Source organism: Ornithodoros turicata, chromosome 5 (genome assembly GCF_037126465.1).
Source record: "Ornithodoros turicata isolate Travis chromosome 5, ASM3712646v1, whole genome shotgun sequence".
Taxonomy (NCBI): Eukaryota; Metazoa; Arthropoda; class Arachnida; order Ixodida; family Argasidae; genus Ornithodoros; species Ornithodoros turicata.
In genome coordinates this window covers 46,002,025-46,022,287 of record NC_088205.1, presented here as the reverse complement: position 1 = coordinate 46,022,287, position 20,263 = coordinate 46,002,025, and the positions used below count along the sequence as shown (strand labels likewise).

The following is a 20,263-nucleotide window of genomic DNA, read 5'->3' as shown; positions in this document are numbered from 1 at the left end:
TTTTTTCCGGTGGTGGTGCGTGGGCACTTTACACGCAAGTAGCAATATGGACACCGGCAACCACACCAAGCAATGGTGCCGTCACACCTGTACCGACTTCATTCGCGATTCTTCAACCTGGGCCGACTTATTCATATTTTCCCGCTCTACAACAGCCGTGTGGTAGGCGGTTAAGTATAGACTTGTAAAAGATAGTCATACACAAAAGTACAAGATGAAGTATATTTATTAAAGCCAATAATGGCAGGCATTATGTTATGAACGAAACAGAAGAAACCACAGGCCGAGAGTTTTCATTTTCCCGGAGGGGCAAGAGCGCACCGCGAAGTAAGTACTCTGACGGGGGGATATTGGTATAGAAATAAGAGGGAGGAAGAACAGAACAAACAACACAAACGAAAAAACAGAGAGAACGTAAACAGTGAACATATGCACAACTGAAGGCATTACGCCTTTGAAAACTGATTAAAAAAAGAACAAAATGTATTGAATCATCGGTGTTTGACCCGAAATGCGCGCAATATAATGAATATGGTCAATGAAATGGAGCAGCGGGAGTTGAACCCGCTCCCAACGAATATGCGTTCCGAAGATCCTACCGTTACACCTCACTTGCAGCTGCTGATACCTTTTCGACTGCTTCGTTTCATTAATATGATTGCTTTCGGTGAAATTCAGGCTATATGTTGTGTCATCCTATGTGTTTCTTCGCCTCACACAGACATGTACAAGATACTCAAAAATGTATTTAAGATAAGCTAATAAATACTGACGTTAGCATGTTATTAAGATAGAGTATAAATACATGAAAACTAAAGTAATTAAGGTAAAGTACGAAATACTTCAAAAATACAATTAAGATACTGTTTATCCTTGAACGCAAAAAGTCACTAAAGTCATTGGTTAATGCGGCGAGTCGCTGCTATGTGATATGAATCACCTAAACCGCGCGTACTATGCAAGCCGTCCCAGTGTGATAGGAGCCATCTAAACACAAGTCCCCAAAAGATGACAAAGAGATACCACATATCTTCACTAAGTATATGTGACCCAGAACAAAGCAAACTTTAGCAGGTCCCTGCTCGGTGAGGTCAGAATTCGGCGTCACGGCGTCAGGGCTCACATCATAACTCTCACTCGGCAAGGAGTAGTAGTACACACGATGCAAGATCCCTAAATGGAAACTTCCAAGAGGGGCCGATGTCCGGGTCAAGTCCGAGGTTCTCGGGAAATTTCCACTTAACAAGCAAGATAATGGAAAAACTAGACACAGAACGTTTGAGAGGGAGATCCAAAATATGTAATTTGAGTATTGAGTAGAAAATACAATAAAATGTATTTTAAATAGAGTACAAATACACAAAACAAAAAGTATTGAGTAGAGTACCAAAATACCGCAAATTGTGTTTAAAATACAGTATTTTAAATACAATACCCCAAATACGTACAAGTCTGGGCCCTCACCTTCTACTGTGATAATGAGTATGGTGGACGGATACATATCTTACAAATTGCTAGATGCATTTTTGGGTTGGTGCCTCTTCGCTCTTTTGACCCGGGCGCGCCGAGTCCCAAAGGTTGGCGTCAGTCTCTTAGCGAGACTTCCCGGGGGAGGCGGCGCCCCCCCCCCCCCCTAGTTCATGTTCCGGGGGGGCAAGGGCCTCGCGCCCCCCCGCAGTGGGCGTCAATGGAAGAAACACAATGCACATAATAAAGAATATGGGAACGTAAGTTGAATATTCCAGCACGACACAATGAATCACTTTCTTATGAAGTCAATAACACACATGCAAGGAAATAACGAGAAACTCGATCAACATCTAATAGAGAGCCAAACCCATGCGTCATCCAACATGTAAAAGATAGATACACACAGGAAAATAATTGAAAAACAATCTATCAAAAGGAGAAACTTACAAATTTAGTACTGTGACTAGCACGGAGATAACACTGAATAGCAGAGAAACACTCTAAGCGGCGCGCCCGCCAACGTGTAAACAACGGACGCATGCAGGAAAATAATAGCGAAACAAACTATCAAAACAGTAAACATTACAAATTTAATACTGTGACCAGCACAGAGTTAAAGGTCAGATATGCCAATTTTGAAGTGCCGCACAACTGAGCGATACTCGCGCTGTGTGTTCGTTAGCGAATACTGAATATGTGTGCGAAATATCTTGGTCCAACCGTTCGTAGTTTTTTTAGAAAACATTTTTTGTAGTTCTCAAGCCCCCCCGTCGGACCGTCGGCATACCCTGCACACTGGCGCACCGACGTCACTGCTCTCGGTTTATCTGCCTTTGGCTTGGCATGAACCCTTGGCTTGGCCGCTTGGCTTCTTTCGGTTCGTCCTCTGTGCATCATACATAAGCGAACAGCTGTTATGTTATTGCTAAGCCGGAAACAAAGCATGTGCATTTTTTTGACACGGCGTCGTTTGGAAAGTGCACTTCCTTGTTCTTGTTGGTAGCCACGTTGGCGACCCTGTATATATTGTACATAACTTCGTTTTCTATGGGGGGAAATAAAACCGAGCTGCAGGTGCGGCAGCGCGATCCTTTTTGGCACCGCTAAGCGACGAAGTGGACGTGGTTGTTATGCACTCTCGCGTGTTGGAATGCCAGGGCACCAGCTGTGGTAGACCGACACATAGGTACAGCTCAACATAGGTTATGGGCCCAGGAAGCGCTCGTTTCGGACCTGTCCAGGAAAGAGGGCCTCTTCGCTGAAGAGAACGTGAGAAGTCACCGTCAGAAATGTCGTCGGAAGGGAATGGCGGCTGCAGTGCAGACCTTCACCGAGAAGTTGGACGGGACAAACTATCCGACGTGGAAGTTCAAAATGATCTCGTTCTTGAAGGCGCGGGGACTTTGGACGGTCATTCAAGACAACCCACCGGAAGCAACAGAAGCGAGAGCCCTTTGGGACAAGCGGGACACAGCTCTCAGCGCAATTGTGCAGACTCTGTCAAGTTCTCAGACAGCATATGTCATCAACCAGGCTACAGCCAAGGGCGTTTGGACAAGACTAGAGGAGGTCAGTCAGGGACGAATCCTGGAGAGAAGGCTTACGTTGAGGCGCAAAGTGAGCGGATTGATGTAGGAAGCTGGAGAGACTGTCACTCAGTATATGCATCGGCTGGAGTGAACAGCTGAGGAGTTGCGAACCCTGGGAGACACTTTCGAGGATGTTGAAGTTGCTTCTATTGCCCTGCAAGGCTTGCCGCGGCCGTACCATGGAGTGGCAAGAAGTTTCGATGCCTGCCCCATGTCGGGTATTGCCCCGGAAAGGGTGAAGTATGTCCTGCTACAGGAAGAGGCGCGCCATGAAGTTCGGCGCAAGATGCGGCATTGAAAGTGAGACTTGCTCCGAACAAGCCGCTGGACCGAAAAGGACGCTCCTGCAAGTGCTATCAATGCGGAAAACCGGAACACATAGCTCGGGACTGCTATGCCAAGAGAGACCATAGAAACTGCCGGAAGCAGCAGAGGTAACCGGTATCGACAGCGGGACCTGAGGCAAGAAGGGCTGAAGCAAGGAGCGATGTTCGCGCAATCATCTCAGAACCCTGAGGTCACAGAAGAGTACGTCGCTTTCGGCGCAGACATGGATAGCATGGTGCAGACAGGGATTGACTGGTCCCTTGATTCCGGCGCGAGTACCCATATGACCGGAAGAAGAGATCTTCTGAGAAACTTCAAGGCGGAGGCTCCGAGGAGGGTGACGCTTGCAGATGGGAAGACCATGTAGTCTTGCGGAACCGGGACCGTGACCTTTAAGGTCCCGAAAGGAAGCGTCCTGAACACGTTAACTGCCGAAGCAGTCTTGTACGTCCCCGGAATGGCGGACAATCTACTATCGGTCTACCATCTACTGACAGTGGCGTAGTGGTAACCTTCAGCGACGATAATTGTACTGCGTACAAGGGGAGCAAGTTTGTATTCTCAGGCTTCAAGGAAGGAGGGATCTACCGACTGCAGGCGGACGTTGATGTCCCTGCCGTTGCACAGCATGTGAAGAGCGACGATTTGATGCTTTGGCATCGACGCCTGTGCCACGTGAACTTCGACTCGCTGGCTGAAATGGGTAAGAAGGGCAGCGTTCAAGGTTTGCCAATTCTGCGAGGTGAACGCCGCTCCTGCAAGGACTGCATCGTAGCAAAGAAAAACAGAGCACCCTTCAGGTAGTCAGGAGCCGTGCCAGGGGATTCTACACTGGAATTGTTGCACGCTATGGGAATTTAATGTGCCTCGTCCAAGGGACTCGCCCAGACATTGCTTTCCGACTCATATTTTGATCCAGTACAATACCAACTTCACCATCACACACTGGAAGATGGCGAAAAGGGTGCTACGGTACCTACAGGGCACAAAGGACGCTGGTATTACGTATCGGGCATGTGGTGAACCTGTCGTCGGACATTGCGACGCAAGCTGGTCGTATGATACAGGAACGGGTCATTCACGGAGTGGATACGTCTTTACGCTGTCGAAGGGAGCCGTAAGTTGGAGATCGACCAAGCAGGAAGTGGTCGCGCTCTCGGTGTGCGAGGCTGAGTACATCGCCGCTACGGAGGCAATCAAGGAAGGCAAATGGCTACAAATGCTACTTCATGAACTTGGGTTCAACAAATACGGCACTAAATGAATGGAAATTAGGAGGGACACTCAGTCCGCGATATGCCTGATGGAAAATCCTGTCAAGCACCAGCGTTCAAAACATATTAACCTGAAATATATCTTTGCAAGACGAGAAGTAGAGAACGGGAACTTCGTCATGACATACCTCCCAACAGACCGAATGACAGCAGACTACCTGACTAAGGCGGTTCGCGGCATAAAGAACCTGGTGTGTGCAACAGGATGCGGGTTACAGCTTGGACAGTCTCAGTCGAACCTTGAGACCTACGGAGGTGACTAGTCTGGCTGGATGCAATACACCTGATTACCAACGTGAACGGGGGGGGGGGGGTGTTGGTAGCCACGTTGGCAACCCTGTACATAACTTCGTTTTCTATGGGGGGAAATAAAACCGAGCTGCAGGTGCGGCAGCGCGATCCTTTTTGTCACCACTAAGCGACGAAGTGGACGTGGTTGTTCTGCACTCTCGCGTGTTGGAATGCCAGGGCACCAGCTGCGGTAGACCGAAGCATAGGTACAGCTCAACAGTTCTGACCTTGCCTTTTATGGGCTGGAGCGATATGATACGTGATATGCCACGGCCAAGTTGTCGAAGTTGCGACGGTGCTACGCTGTTAGAACAATTCATCGGAGCATTCAAGTGTTACCTATTCTATGCTGCCAAAAGACCAACCAATGCGAAGCTCTTGGCTGACAGTGGTGCCTGCTAATTTCCACTGCAAGGATTTCGTCCACGAATGTTATCATAGGTTACGCGCGACTCCAGAGGCAATTTCGAATCTCGGCATGAAATCGTCTGATTAAAATTTGAGGTGCCCGACTCACAATATTTTGAACGTGCCACGGAGGATCAAAGCAAAAAAAAAAAAAAAAAAGAGAGCAAAAAAAGGTAAGTCGAGGTTCAGATATCAAAAATAGCAAGCTTAATGAATCGCTTGTGCAGCTGTCCTACTACGCTTACTCTGATATAACCACAACTAGCAACACAATAGTATTGATAATCTAACTTATCACAGGTGCACGCTGAAGGCGGAAATGAAGCAGGATCTGGCTTGCATTTGGTGCACAAAGAAATTGCTGACACGTTAGTTGCAGTCTACCTCCACCAACAGCTATGACAATGTGATGTTATAATTTGAGTATTCACCTGTGTTCAACTTTTCATGTGCGCTCGCATGCAGACATCTTGACACCACTTTTAAATCTGCCCGCAAAGTTACAACCTGTGCTTTCAGGGTGGAAAACAAAGGTCGCCATTCCGATTAGGTGCTATCTCCCAGTTCAAGCACTTTTGCTGTCTGGACTCTGGTTCCTGTGGATGGGGTGTTACAAGCTTCACTGTCTGATATAGAAGGAACGTTACATTAGTTCAGTTAATTTGTCTTTTGCACGTTTTTGTTACTGTTAGCTGGATTACTGTTGGACATACAATCCTTTGACACACAGAAGCTGATGTCGCCTCTGATAACGTTTCAGAATTTTCAGTGTCATCAACGTCCATTGAGGAAGGTGCCCTTACTATCTGTGAATCTTTAACTGAAGAATAGCCCAGAATTCACGTTAACATTGTCTACTCTTATTAATTCACTGTCTGTGTTCTGAGAGCTAAGAAAAATGGAAACTATTTGTCACAACTTCACACTGGATGTGGTACTGGATTAACATGTAAGCTAAAATACCTGGATTCTACAGTAATTGTGTTGAACTTGGTGCATTACCGTGGGCAATGCCACATTCATTACATTTTTAGTGTGTCCGGTGCACAAATACTCTGTGCATACTGCATACATACATACTGTTGGATAGGCAAAAATACTTCAGCAGTGCTGTGTAGTCTTTTTACCCAAAGTCCATACTCTTACTGCAAAGTTACAGTACGTAGAACAGCAATGTGCAGGTATGCTGCGGTCAGAGTTGTACACGTTACTCGAAAAAGTAATTGATTACAATTACGGTTACTACTGCGCGAAAAGTAATTCTTTACCGTTACAAATTACTTCATCAAAAATGTAATACGTTACTGATTCAAAATGTAACGCGTTACTTTTCCCGTTACTATTATATTGTGGGCCATACCAAAGCCATCGGACCTTTCCCTCTAATAAAAATATATCCCCTCCCCCCAACAAGCCTGCAGTGCATGCAATCATGCAGCTCTTGTTGCAAATTCTGGTATGAGACACCAACATATATGATAAGTGAAATTCACAAATACATTCGAAAGCAACATATAAAACACATACACGCGCTTATTACAGATTTATATACACGTTTACATATATATGTACACAACACGGACGCCCGTATAGGCGTCGACACATCCGCTTCGTTTTGTTACTATTATGTTCAGCCCGCACAATTTATCAATACAGTCACCTATTTTACTGTTGCTCCAGTAGGTCGCGGTTGTAAGGGATTATATTACTGTGGCGTGCATGGAATACGTGTGGACTAGAGACGGCCGTCACAGTGACTTCTGCGTCATTGCTTCAGTCAAACCCGTAGTGGAACAGAAGAACAGATTGGCTTGCTGAAAAAGGTTGCCATTGTTGACAGAAGGAACGATGTAACAGAAGGTTAAAAAAGTAATCGATTACTCAGTAATTGATGACCGAAATTGTAATCAGATTACTTGGAAAATTACTTGCTCACAAAATTAATTGATTACGTTAAAGAATCACTGAGAAAAGTAATTGATTACTAGTAACGCGTTAGGTACAACTCTGGCTGCGATAGAGGTTCACAACAGAAAGAAGACTGTTGAGAGCATCTAAATTGTAATGAGACGAGACTTTCGTGGACAAGGCTGCTTTTGTTAATGCCTAACATGAAGTTACAAAATCCCAGAATATATAAAACATGTTGTAATGTAGAGAGCGAGAGTTGGTACAGACAGAAAAATAATTATACAATCATATATAATAAAAAAAGGGGGGGTTACAACTCCGCCCTCAACTCAACTCGACAACTCAATAATTCTACTTGTGCTCTACCTTACAACATGTCTTATATATTCTTGAATTTTGTAACTTGATGTTAGACCTCAAGAAGTACAGGTACGGGGTCATTACATTCAACGGGCTGTTACATCCATCGATGGACGTAATGGCACGATGGATGTAACAGCTGACTGGATGTAATAGCACGGTATGGATGTAACGACGCGTTGGACGTAACAGCATGATGGATGTAATGACACGGTGGATGTAACGACACAATGTACGTAACGGCCAAGAGATCTGCGTCGCCATGGAGGCGATGGGAGGTAAGAAAGTCGACGCGAGGAGAAGCCCAGATTAGGAATAGCAGGAGTGAACCGGTGACCTGTCTGTGTTCAAGACGACGAAAACTCGCAGGCGATTGCTGTGTGTGTGTTTCTTTCATTTTCTTTCTTTTTTCGTTTTCTTTTTATGGAAGGAATAGCAAGTCGGCCTATGCCTGACTAACCTTTTTTTCAATAAACCTTTTAGCAAGTTGAGCATGAACGCGTCTTTAGTGATCTTATCTGTGTGCTGCTCTCGCTATATAGTTGCGCAACGGTACCATCACCAAAGGTATAGCAGTGACTTAACAGCAAAAGAACACAGTTTCTTGAGCAACGCGGCTATAATTGATAATATCAAAGTGCATACTATATTTTAGTAGGTACAAACAGCGCTACACGCTGCGGTAGCGCTGCAGGGTCACATAGTAGAAGCCGCAGCTGGTTCTTTGCGGCGTGCTGCACCTTCTGGAAAAATACAAGCAGTTCCGCGAGACTTGGGTGCTTGTTCGGGAGTTGGTCATAGAATTCATTGTGCCAACCCTAAACAACATTCGTGATGCGTGCTCCAGAGTTGCCAAAGTAGTCCTATACGTCACGGACGGGAACGGATGTCAGCCAAAATTGCAGAAGTAGGATATCAAGTGCTGCAGCAGAGCGCTCTGAAGAGGTGATACTTGCTGAGGTGGATTTGAAATGAAATCCTCGCTGAACGGGAGACGGAAATATTCGGGGAGGAAAGGCCTAACCACCCTGAACCACTCTCGTACTTCTTCATTGTCCTGCAGACGGTTCTCAAGCAAAGCTCGTCTCGCTTTTTATTTATCGCCTTCGCATAATGAAAGGCGCTGCCACCGAAAGGCGCTGCCACTTATTTTTATGGGCTGATTCACACGTACACCGCTGAACACTCACTGCTGCATTCATAGCTGCAACTTCGAAGTAAACCTGAGCTTTGTAGTGTTCCCAAGTGGCTGAAACAGTGTAGGAGACTAGGAGTGTGTCACGAATTACACCAAGGGTTTATTCATGGGCGGCTGTGTCACGTCGCCTGGTGACCGCAAACACCACAGGGTGACACTCTTCTCGTATCGACACATGAAGGGTGTACAACGGGATTCATGAATTCTAGAGAGTTATGCTTAAAGTTTCCGTCCCAAAACACTTACTCGGCCGACAAAAGCGCTTCCAAGTCGCTATCTCCGCACAAAACAATCATTTCGCTGCCCGGGGTGGAGTCTCTGAATCGGAGGAATTCTTCTCCGTCGAATCGTCCAGGCAGCAACAATAACCCGTTTCATGGTCAACCCGTGGTTTTCCCCGGATTCAGGTGACCACGTGTGTGCACCTTCCCAACCCTATCTGGCATTCACACCACGTGATTCACGCACAGGACGCTATCTCATAGGTGAAGGAGGTCATTGGCAATAAAGCGCAGAACAGTGGCATTCGCCTAAGGACCACTCACCCTATAGGCTCTCCTCCTAAGTTTGAAAAGAACTAAGGAATTAACGACCTCAACACTTGCTGGCCACTGACGTAGGTGTGACAAAAATGTACAGAACAGCGATGTTTGAATGAACCGCGTTTGAGATGGCCGAAGGAAGCAGCCGCGTAAGAAGCACAGAACACCGACAAGAACATTGACCGAGTGTTATGTGTCCCTGGATGTAATGGCTCGTTGGACGTACCGGCCCGATGGATGTGATGACTCGTTGGATGTACAGGCTCGTTGAATGTAATGACCCGTGGATGTAGTGGCCAAAAATGGATGTAACGTCTCGTTGGATGTAACGGCACAATGGATGTGACAACATGTTGGACGTAACGGCTCGTTTTTGGATGTAACGGCACGTTAGACGTAATGGCACGTTTGATGTAGTGGCACGGAATCAAGGCTGAAGTACAGCCTTCTGTGCGAAAGTGTTCTTTCTGTTGTGCACAATCATTATACAGTAAATACGACTATCCATTTCTTGTCATTAAATGCTTTTTCTTTTTTTTCTGCAGTGATGAGCAGCCATAAGGACACATGCCAGAAGGGAGTCTCTTTGGGATGACAAACCCTCATCACTTCATCGTGAGGACACAATGGTTGACGAATGGTTCTCAAGCACATCGAAGCTTCAACAAATAATTCATGAAAAAGCCAGTCAGTGGAATTGAACGTGGACCGTCCTACTACCTGTCAGAGATGTTACATTTCAGGCACTCATTGACTTTTGGTGAATTACTTGTTGACTTTGTCCCAAGGTGGAGCTCACCACAGCTCATTTGCCTACCTGTTAATGTTGTGGCGTGTGTTGCGTTTTTCTCTTTGTGTGTTCGAGACTCAGAACGGTTAATTTGGATCAGGTCAGGTACGTTTCATTTAGACATGGCAAACATAAAGTGGTGTTTCTCAACACAACTTAGCAGTGGCTTTCATGCATTACTGCCAGGGGCGCGAAGCTGTAGTAGAATTCTATTGTAGCTGAAAACTCACGTGACCTCCGGAGCTGGATCAATGACTAAGGACTGGCCACCCGATTTTTTTTCTTTTTTGATTATGTCGCGAATGACGTAAATGACGTGTTATCCGTTTTCGCACTATTTTGCTCCTCTCTGCACTGCTTCCCGTCTTCTTTTGTTGTTCCTTTTTTTATTCCATTCACTGTTTTTTGGTACGCGTTTGTCGGAATGCAGTGGGAGTTACAGGAATACGACGGAGCCTTGGTTGTTTTTATAGTATTTTTATAAGTATTTTATTGTGCGACATACAGTTATGCAAGCAAGACGCACACAGCATGACTGTGGTAACGAAAACAACATGACATTATTATTGCTCCGGAATTTTCTTGAAGAAGCCTGATAATGTCGGACTGCCTCTGGCAAGGGCTGCTACTGGGGCTGGAGCTCAGTGGCTGCAAGATGAAGAAAATTGGTATCAGATACACATCTATGCATGTGAAAGTTGCAATGTAAATGGAAAGAATAAAGGTGCTATTGAAGGCGCAATATGAGAACGGTGGTAGGGTTGTGAGAAGCTCGCAGCCATGGGGTGTGATGAGCGACCTTAGTACAAAAAGTACCTTTAATTGCGCTACTTCACAATGATATATTCAGGCCGAATAGCCTGACAAACTTGGCTTTAGCGCTACGTACAGAACAGCTACTAACGTCGGATGAAACTTGTCGAGCGAAATAACCGAGAATCAAACTTACAGTAACGTCATAACTTTATACGGTACGACGTAAGCGGGTATTTAATCATAACATTTAGATGATATTGTTTCACGAAATTGAATATAGTCTACCATCGTATCTGCAAAGCTACGCTGTCTGTCTTGGTCACAGCGTATTCCGGTCCCGATTTACGGTAACTGTCAAGCAACTTATTCACAATACACGAAGTGAATGCGGTTTTGTAAGGCAACAATCAATGACAAATGACCTACCTGTTGGCAGTCGTCGGCAGGTATCGGGTACGAGGCGTTCGGACGCTCGAACAGTTTGTAGACCAAGAAGTACAGCAGAAATGTTGCGCAGGCATCTTCCCTGGCAGCTGTGACTGTTCGAGCACACTCACATGATACAGCTTGAGTTTTTAAACAGAAAAAAATCGAAACTCATAGTCCAGCCCAACCGCTACACAACACGAGCCGTCCGAGACGGACGCCGGCGACTCCGTGGACGCCAGTTCCAGCCGGCACAGCCGCCGCTATGTCGCCTGTTTGAGCGCTCGCGAACAAATTTGAAAACGGCCAATCATCGCTCAGAAAACGAATTCATCCTCATGGGAACCAATCAGTAATCACTAGCCACCGGATGTCTCCATGACGTTCAATTTATGACGTTTTCTGACGACTGATGACGTGAAAGGCATGAAGCGCCTCACTTTATCACGCAAAGGAACTGGCGAGTTTCGGGCCCTTGTTACTGCTACGGCCATTAAGCTTGAATGGAAAACTGCACATTATGCATGATGTAAAACCCCAAGACTAGGGAACACGAAGGAACAGACACAAACACGTCCCTTTGTTTTCCCTAGTCTCGGGGTTTTACATATGACATATATATCATGTCAAGCCATGTTATATTAATTTGGAACAGGTTCTTCTTAGTAGCCAGAGCAGATGATACACAGTGAGAACATAGCCCGTGTGTGTTTGTCTTTTCCACCGCAGCCCTTGGGTTTCCTCCCTGATGTCTACACATGTCAGGGATAGGTTTCAGAACCGGTAGTTCCGGCCAAGTGTGAATTGCTTTTCAGGGGATCACCTGCAATTGCTTTTCAGGGGATTGCCTTTCACGCTGGCAGATGAAACATATGGTTTAAAATATTTGCAGGACAGGAATTGCGTAGCTTGACACAAATACTACTACTACGACGTAAGAGTGGTTTTAAATCTAGCTTTTTTGTGTTCCTGACATCATCGCACGAGATGTAGTATCCACTATGATCCTTTATATAGGGGGTATGTACAGTGCCATCAACAGATGCTATTTACAAATCTGTGTTTTCTACTGTGTTGAAATGGGGTAGTTTGTATCTGAGAGCCATAGTGAAACACAGGCAGCCAAGGACAGACTTTTGATGCCCTCGAGAAACATAGCAACACATTGCAGGGACTCTGGATGCTGCCTAAATTTCCAGAACACACAGCTCAAGGCAGCGGTTAAATAACAAGTGGTTAGAGAAATCCAAGACAGTTGCATTTGTAAGCAGTCCGCTGTTGGATTTGCTTCTGTCCGAGATACGTTATCTCAAAGGGAACGCACGGACACACTCAAAATCATACTAGGGCTGCCTGTAAAATAGAATGAGGAGAGAGGGAGATATATAACCATTTTTTCTGTTATTCTCTCTGTTATTCTATTGGTTAAATTGTCATTTGCTTAGCAGTATATATGTGTGTATTCCAGAGTCTCCTAATAAATATATCAGTTTAGAGCTAGCAGTCGCCTTGTAGATGTCTCATCCTGTCCTTGGCTGCTTGTGTTTCACTATGGCCATGCTTGATATTGCAAAAACGGAAAAAAAATAGAAAAACACGAAAAGAGCAACCTAAAAAGCTGCCTGTTCTAGTGCTCACATGGAGGCATGCAATGAGGTAACATGTTCCATTCATGAACTGTGCATAGTAGTACATATCACAACGGCAACCGATTATTCAGATTTTTCTTGAAGTAGTTTTGTTTGCACAGTCTATTATTGGAGCTTTATGTGATTACCCTCTTGAGATACTTTAAGACTGCTGATGGTGTGCAGTTTGTTAATTTTGAAACTGTACTGTACTTATATTTATTTGCTTTCCAAACAATGCACAAATGTCTTCTTTTCTAGTGAGATATTTCCTGTTCACCAGACACAAATGTGGAAAAGTTCAAGGGGCACAGTGATGGTAGAGTCTAGCGTTGCTTTTTGCCACTTCACATATATTCACTGTTATTCGTGTGCACATGTAGGAATAGGAAGGTAGAGCATGCGCATAAAAAATTTCGTATGTTGCCACACATATGGTTCAGAAGATTAATTATGTGATGTCCAAGCATATATAATTGTGCTTCATGTGCAATGGGTATGCTAACGGATTGCTTCCGTGAAGCCTTTTTATTTATTGTTTATAAACTCTTTTATAAATATTATTTTTTATTTTATACACATTTCATATCACATATTGTATACTTATACTTTTATAAATTTTATAAATTAAAAACTCAAGTTACACGGCCCCTGTAAGAGTGTCCTTTGCAAATAGTTTGGTAACGTGTCTCTAACTGTAAAGGTAAGAGGCAATCGAGAATGCTGCAGACAAGGTTGCAACTAAAGTTATTGCTTATCATGTCCTACATACAAAGCGATTTGTACAATAATTCCTGAGCACGAAATTAATTCCGAGGCTGGCCAGTGATGTCACCCAGGACGACAAGTCACATAATTGCCTCTAACACTTTTACATCCCATGGGCTGAGTTGTGAATTGAAAAAGCACTCTACAGAAGGATAAGGTGCACCTGATTTCTGGTATCTATGCTATGCCCTAACTCTTCAGGCCCCGCATTTCTAGAAACACCATTTCTAAGTGGCAATATGTGCTCTGGTACTTCTTTTGCGTCTGTATAGTGTGCAACCACATGGAGCTTTCGTGTGCATGTTTTTGTGCAACGGTGCTCATTACAAACAATATCCAGATGTTAGACATAAAACGCAGTAGTTTGTAGCGCGCCACACAGCGCAGCGTGACATGGGAGTGTGTGATTCAAAGAAAGCTTCTGGAAAATGCAGAGAATCCCACAAAAAGTTTAAAATATGATTTGTATTTCGTTTTACGTCTCTCGTCGTTACATACCATCGTCGACACTGCTGCACAAGTAGTAAGTACTGGACTCTCACAGTGCACAACGCTACAAGACTGCTGGACGCCATTAATTAGCAATTAGAGCTAATTGGGACCCCCCACATTAATCAGCACCCTCCAGGGAGCCACCACACTAATTGGGAAACGTCTAACTCGTGTCCAGACCACCCGAGCGTTGTGTCCATAAAAAATAAAAAAATAGATAGAGATAGAGTGCAGAGAAGGAGTTTAGTTGAAGATCAACGACGTCATCGTGAAGAAAGCGGCCCGAAACGGCCGCTGACCGTCGCTGGGCGACGGAGCACAGAGGCAGGTTGCAAAGCATCGCAGCTATGACCACAAGTTCCGGACATCCTGTGACGTCAGCTGTGACGTCATCATGGCATGTCTGGGCAGGTTAGGACAGCTCTGGACATGCAAGGAGAAAAACACTCGTAATACAGAGGCTGGGAAAGCAAGAGTATGCAAACCATCAATAGCTAACAAGAAAATAGAATTAGTTACACAACAAATGATCCCACCACAACAGGAGCGCAGAATGATGTGACTGCTCCATCCGAGAGGCAGGCAGAGAACTGACTCGTAATGGTTTTTTTCTCCTGTATAAAGCCCCGCAGCTGCATCCCCTAGCGGGTACTTACTCAACTAATCTCACAACAAAATTATTAAGAATCACGCCAGCGCTACTCCCGTTCCCAAGGCAGAAGATGATAGAAAATGCCGGGGATGCCTGGACAACAGCATTCAGCACCCGACGTGCACTGGCACGAAAATCGCAAACAGAGCGGGAAGAAAGTTGGCGAAAGCATTAGTTACACAACAAATCACCTCATCACAGCAGGAGCGCAGACCGATGCGACTGGTCTCCGTGACAGCCAGCCAGAAACTGAGCGAGCGCGGGGAGCGCACGTCTGCTTTCCGCGACAGCCGGAGAGAAACTGACTGGGGCGCCGCTCCACGGCCGCTACGCATACGCGCTCCTAGCGCCCTCTGGGGCGACCACCTCCGAGAGGCTAAGAGTGAAGAGCATTCCTGCGCCCCCTGCTGGCCGTTCTCATTGGTCGTGAGGCTAAGAGAGAAGAGCATTCCTGCGCCCCCTGCTGGCCATTCTCATTGGTCGTGACGTCATCCTATTGTCTCAGGGCTACCCTGTTTTTTTCCACTAATGCTCCTTTGGTCAATCTACAATGAAGCCACAGTATGACGCCATCATGCACCTGCGTGGCTCAAGGACGCGTACGCTCTAGACAGGGGACCTATTATTTATTGAATCACTATCCCATGATTATTACCTTTATTCTTCTATAACGATTGAATAGGAAACTATTGCAGAAGAGCACCATGCATGAAAGCTGATCGTAGGAATTCCAAAGTCTTACTAAATGAGACTTGCAAAAGAACAAAATATCCTAACACGTAACTCCATCAACGGCAAATAAGAGGACTAGGCACTCAACAAATCAACACAGAGTACGGGTAACCAGGAGCGCAGAACTCAGGGCAGCACTATCGTCAAGACAACAATGTTCCTTGTCAAAAGAGAAAAAATACAAAGCGTCAACAAAGGAAAGCATGCATATCAGATCATGTCAGGACACGTCAGGACAAATCGTACGACTACTGGGTAACAGAGGAAAACAAACAAACACTTGAACAGAGTGAAAAAGACACTCACCATCATTTTTCCCGTTCACAGCATTCCCTCATTGTAAATCCGCTCGTCACAAAATCCACCTGCATCGTCGAACACCATTCACCAGTGACGAACCACACATCCGCACCCCATCAGAGGCAGACAGAACCCCACCGAAGCTACGCTCTTCCACTGACGGCCAATGCAATTACCAGGAGCAGAATTTGCGTGTCCAGACCCGTCAGTGTCCAAGAGAGAAGTGAATCCTCGCGCCCCCTGCAAGCCGTTGTCATTGGTCGTGACGTCATCAGGGCTACCCTGTTTTTTCCACTAATGCTCCTCTAGACAAGGTCAACCTGAAACAATGGTCTCGCGGTATGACGTCATCATGCAGGTGCGTGGCTCAAGGACGCGTACGCTCTAGACATGGGACCTGTTATTTATTGAATCACTATCCCAAGATCATTTCCTTTATACTACTATAATGATTGCATAGGGAACTATTGCAGAAGAGCACCATAGACAAGAGGAGATTGTAGCATTTCATTCCCAAAGTCTTACTGAAAACGGGAACTGAAAACTTACGGGAAAAAATAATGGTTCAGCAAGACATGTCCGTCCCAGCCGAGAGCCATGCAGCTAAGTGAATAGTGACGCTTTGTTCCTCCTGAATAAAGTCACACACCTGTCCCCCTCGCGGTTACTCTCTGAACTAAATGAATTGCAATATTATTAAGAATAGCTCTACTCCCATTCAAGGCAGCACTATCGTCAAGAATATTTCTTGTACAAAAAGAAAAAGCTACATGTAGAAGGAAAGCGTGTCAGAACAAGCACAGGCATGTCAGTGCATGTTTGTCAGACAACAAGGGGGAAAAAGCAAAAAGAAACAAAGAAGGAAACCAGCATCAAACTATTTCTAAGCATACGCACTCCTCTTATGTTGAATTCCAATGGCAGATTCGGAGCGCCTCCGGAGCAACTTTTGTTGCTCCGCCGAGAGCAAGTCTGTTCGAATGGCAGATTGAGAACAGTTCTGGAGTCTTCCAATGGGAGCTTCGGAGCGGCATTCGAGCCAAGGTCGCTCCAGGGAGCAACCCAGACCGCTCCGCCAAAATAGGCAGATTCAACCGGAACTCTACGTGACGTGTTACTTGCCGCTCGTGCTTCCTATTTCCTGTCTCTATTTCGCCAACATGGCTGCTTTGCAACGCGTCTTCGCCGTGACTAGTATTTCGCGTCGTACGTTGGCGATTTTGTTTCATGAAGGAAGCGAGAATCAGACATTACCAGGGCAACGTTAGGAGATTAGGAGGACCTTGATGTTGCAAAACATGGCGTTATAATGGAACATGAGCATCTTCTTCTTCTTCTTCTTCCTCCGTCTCTGGCCGCCATCCACCAAGGGAGGTTACCCAGCGCTAACTCCAAGTTGAGCGGAAGTGTTCCAGTCGCAGATTCGGATCACTTGCTCTAGGCCAGATCAAGCCGCTCCACCGCGGAGCCTGCCACTTGCTCCGACTCTGCCATTGGAATTCAACATTATTCAAAAACAGTGCTCATCATAAATCCGTCCAGGGCAATACACACCATTTGTCTATTGCTACACTTTTTTTCCAGTGACGGTCAATGCATTGCTACAGACTCCGTGACGTCATCACATCCTGTCTGAAGAAGAAGACAGCGGCAAAGACTCCTATCATTCATTGAATCACAAGATTATTTCCTTTGTCCTACTCTTAATGACATTGATTCTCTCATTAAAATTCAACAAAAAAGCACCCTACATATTAACGATTTTCACCCAAAAGGCTCATCATGGTCATTAGAAATACAGTAAACTACCACTGCTCTTTTAAAATAATAAGTGAGACCACTCAACATCACCTCCAGGCTTATGTAATACATGACCCTTTCTATGCTCATACATTCGTTGTCTGAGGCTACACCTGCGAGCAAAAAGGCACGGAAGCCGGGGGGCAAAGTTCCATTCGCGCATTGCGAGCAAAAAGGCGCGAAAGCCGGGAGCAAAGTTCCATTCGCGCACGCCAACGCACAAGACAGAACGCCTTTACGGGGACACGATGGCATTCGTATACTATATTAATGATTATTGCATTGCAGTTTAGAAAAACTACTCCAAAACTATAATTTTAGGAGCCCATTAAAATTCTACTTCCTATGGAAACTATAATTGCCCTATTACTTGGATCGCTATTAATGAAGCGCTCCAATTTTTTCTCTCTTCCCATTTCAGCCTTGTCATGCAGGGAAGCAGACTCACATCCAAAATAATTAATTTACACTGAGGGTGCCGTGCTTCAGAAATTCCTATCCTGCGCTCAGATGCAAGCATTTCTTCACGGATACCTTTAACAGCTGACTTCCTCAACATACCGAGCTCCTAACAACATCTAACAAACAATCAGAGAAACCCTCTTCTCAGCTGTACCATGCGACTGTCTTCTTCGTAAAATCGGTGATCTGAGGAAGAGAGCAGCGAAAAATTGCGCGCACTTGTGCTTACCTTAAAAAAACTGAAGCATATGCCAATAAACCAAGAAAAAGACACTCATGTCTGGTATCTGATAGTGCCACATACACAGACGCATTGCCCTTGCGTAAAGAAAGCACAGGACAGGGATACACAAATTTCCTTAGGTGAGCAGGGAAAAGGCTTAAGACCTCAGGTCACCTCACATCGCCACGCGGCTAGCACAACATGACACCAACAACATACTAGCAGCGGGAAGAATTGCAACACTGCTAATCAAGTCCAGACATGCCACGATGACGTCACAAATCAGGAAAAACGCACACGCACGCACGCACAGAGGACAACGCATTAAACACACGGAGCGCTGAGGAATAATCGCAGCGTTACCGCACATCGCTACGAAGCTCAACGTCTAACACAAGACGACAGCAACAAGATATTAGCGAAGAGTAAAAATTGCAACACTACTGAACAAGTCCAGACATGCGACATCGCATACAACACACTGCTCATCGGGGAAAAGGCCTAAGCCTGCGGCGGATCATCATAGAGCATACACAACTTCATTTTTCTATTTTGCGTAAACTAAACGCGGTCTGCTTGGAAAACGACGTACAAAGTTTCTTAGGGAGCAGAGAAATATAGAAATTTGTACTCCGTGCTCAGATACCAGCGTTTCTGCTCAAAAACCTTCCAAATTAAGCGCTGCTTACTTCGTCAAGATATCGAACACCCAACAAAATCAAACAAACAACCCCACTTCCACTGGTAGAACACTATTCAGCTTTTACGCAGGAGGCTTTCTTCTACATAAAAAGTAGAGAAAATAAGAATAGAGCAGCGAAATATTACACGCACTTTTGCTCGCATAGCTATAAGAGAAAAAAATTAATAAAATAACGACGCACACGCTAATAAACTGTGACAAAGACAACTAGACAGACTAAGAGACTAAGACAAAGAGCTGACATTGTTGTACCCTGGCGATAAATCTTTTTATTCCAGCGCCAGCAGAATGTATTCAGAAAAGGCTTCGGGTGTGTAAGGTCAGCCCAAGGTGTGTTGATGGGAGCGCACTGCTCTGTTGGGTCTCTATAGTATTCTTGCAAAATATATGGGTGCAAGAAAATAAAAGGAAAACGAAGAAGACAACTCACTCCTGTATGATGATCGCTGCGTAGAAGCACGGCACCGTTTTCTTCATGGAGGTATAGCGAACGTGCATTCCTTTCTTTCTTTTTTGGTTCGCGTCGGTCGAGTGGCGATATCCTATTACATCCGGAACGAGGTCCTATCGCTTTGCGATCGCATACAAGAGTGAGCCATCTTTTGACGATGGTAGGATAATTATTGACCTGAGGAATAATGTGGATTTATGTGGTTGTGAGAATAGACTTTGTGTTTGTGAGTGTGAAAATGTGTGTGCGCGCGCTTTTCTGAACCAGGGATCCCACTTGACAAGTAAGTTCTTTGTGTGTGCCTTTTCATGTGACACGAGTGATGCATTTATCTACTATTGCGTGGAATAGTGGTTTAAAAAATAAGGGTAGCAGCGCTTGCATTCTTATCTGTAGGATAGACCGAGAGCGTTTTTAATGGAATTGCCTCGCGAACCTGGTGAAGTCTTTGTTTTGGGCAGGCTATTTTATGAGAGCCGGTCCTGTTGCGTTGCATTTGATGCGCTTTCCTGAAGCAGTGTGCTTTGTTCTTGTAGTGTGGTTTACGCCTTTATCAATAGAAATGAATAGAAGTGTTTGTTTGTTTGTTAGTATGTGTTTGTCACCTTCGAAGCGCTGTTCAAGCTTTATTTTCTTTGCAAAAATTCAGACTTTATGGTGTTAAGCTGTCCGAGTAGAAGTGACTTTCCCTGCTCGCTTAAGATAAATTG

At 45.2% G+C, this 20,263-nt stretch overlaps 1 long non-coding RNA gene across 1 annotated transcript; it reads right to left on the bottom strand.

The window, feature by feature from the left end:
- Positions 1–14,366: 14,366 nt before the first annotated feature.
- LOC135395975 (uncharacterized) lies at positions 14,367–19,673 on the bottom strand. Its single transcript, XR_010423227.1, has 3 exons — positions 19,533–19,673; positions 15,921–16,154; positions 14,367–14,653 (listed from the first exon to the last, which is right to left on the bottom strand). It is a non-coding gene; the product is annotated as an uncharacterized LOC135395975 (long non-coding RNA).
- Between the last annotated feature and the right edge of the window lie 590 nt (positions 19,674–20,263).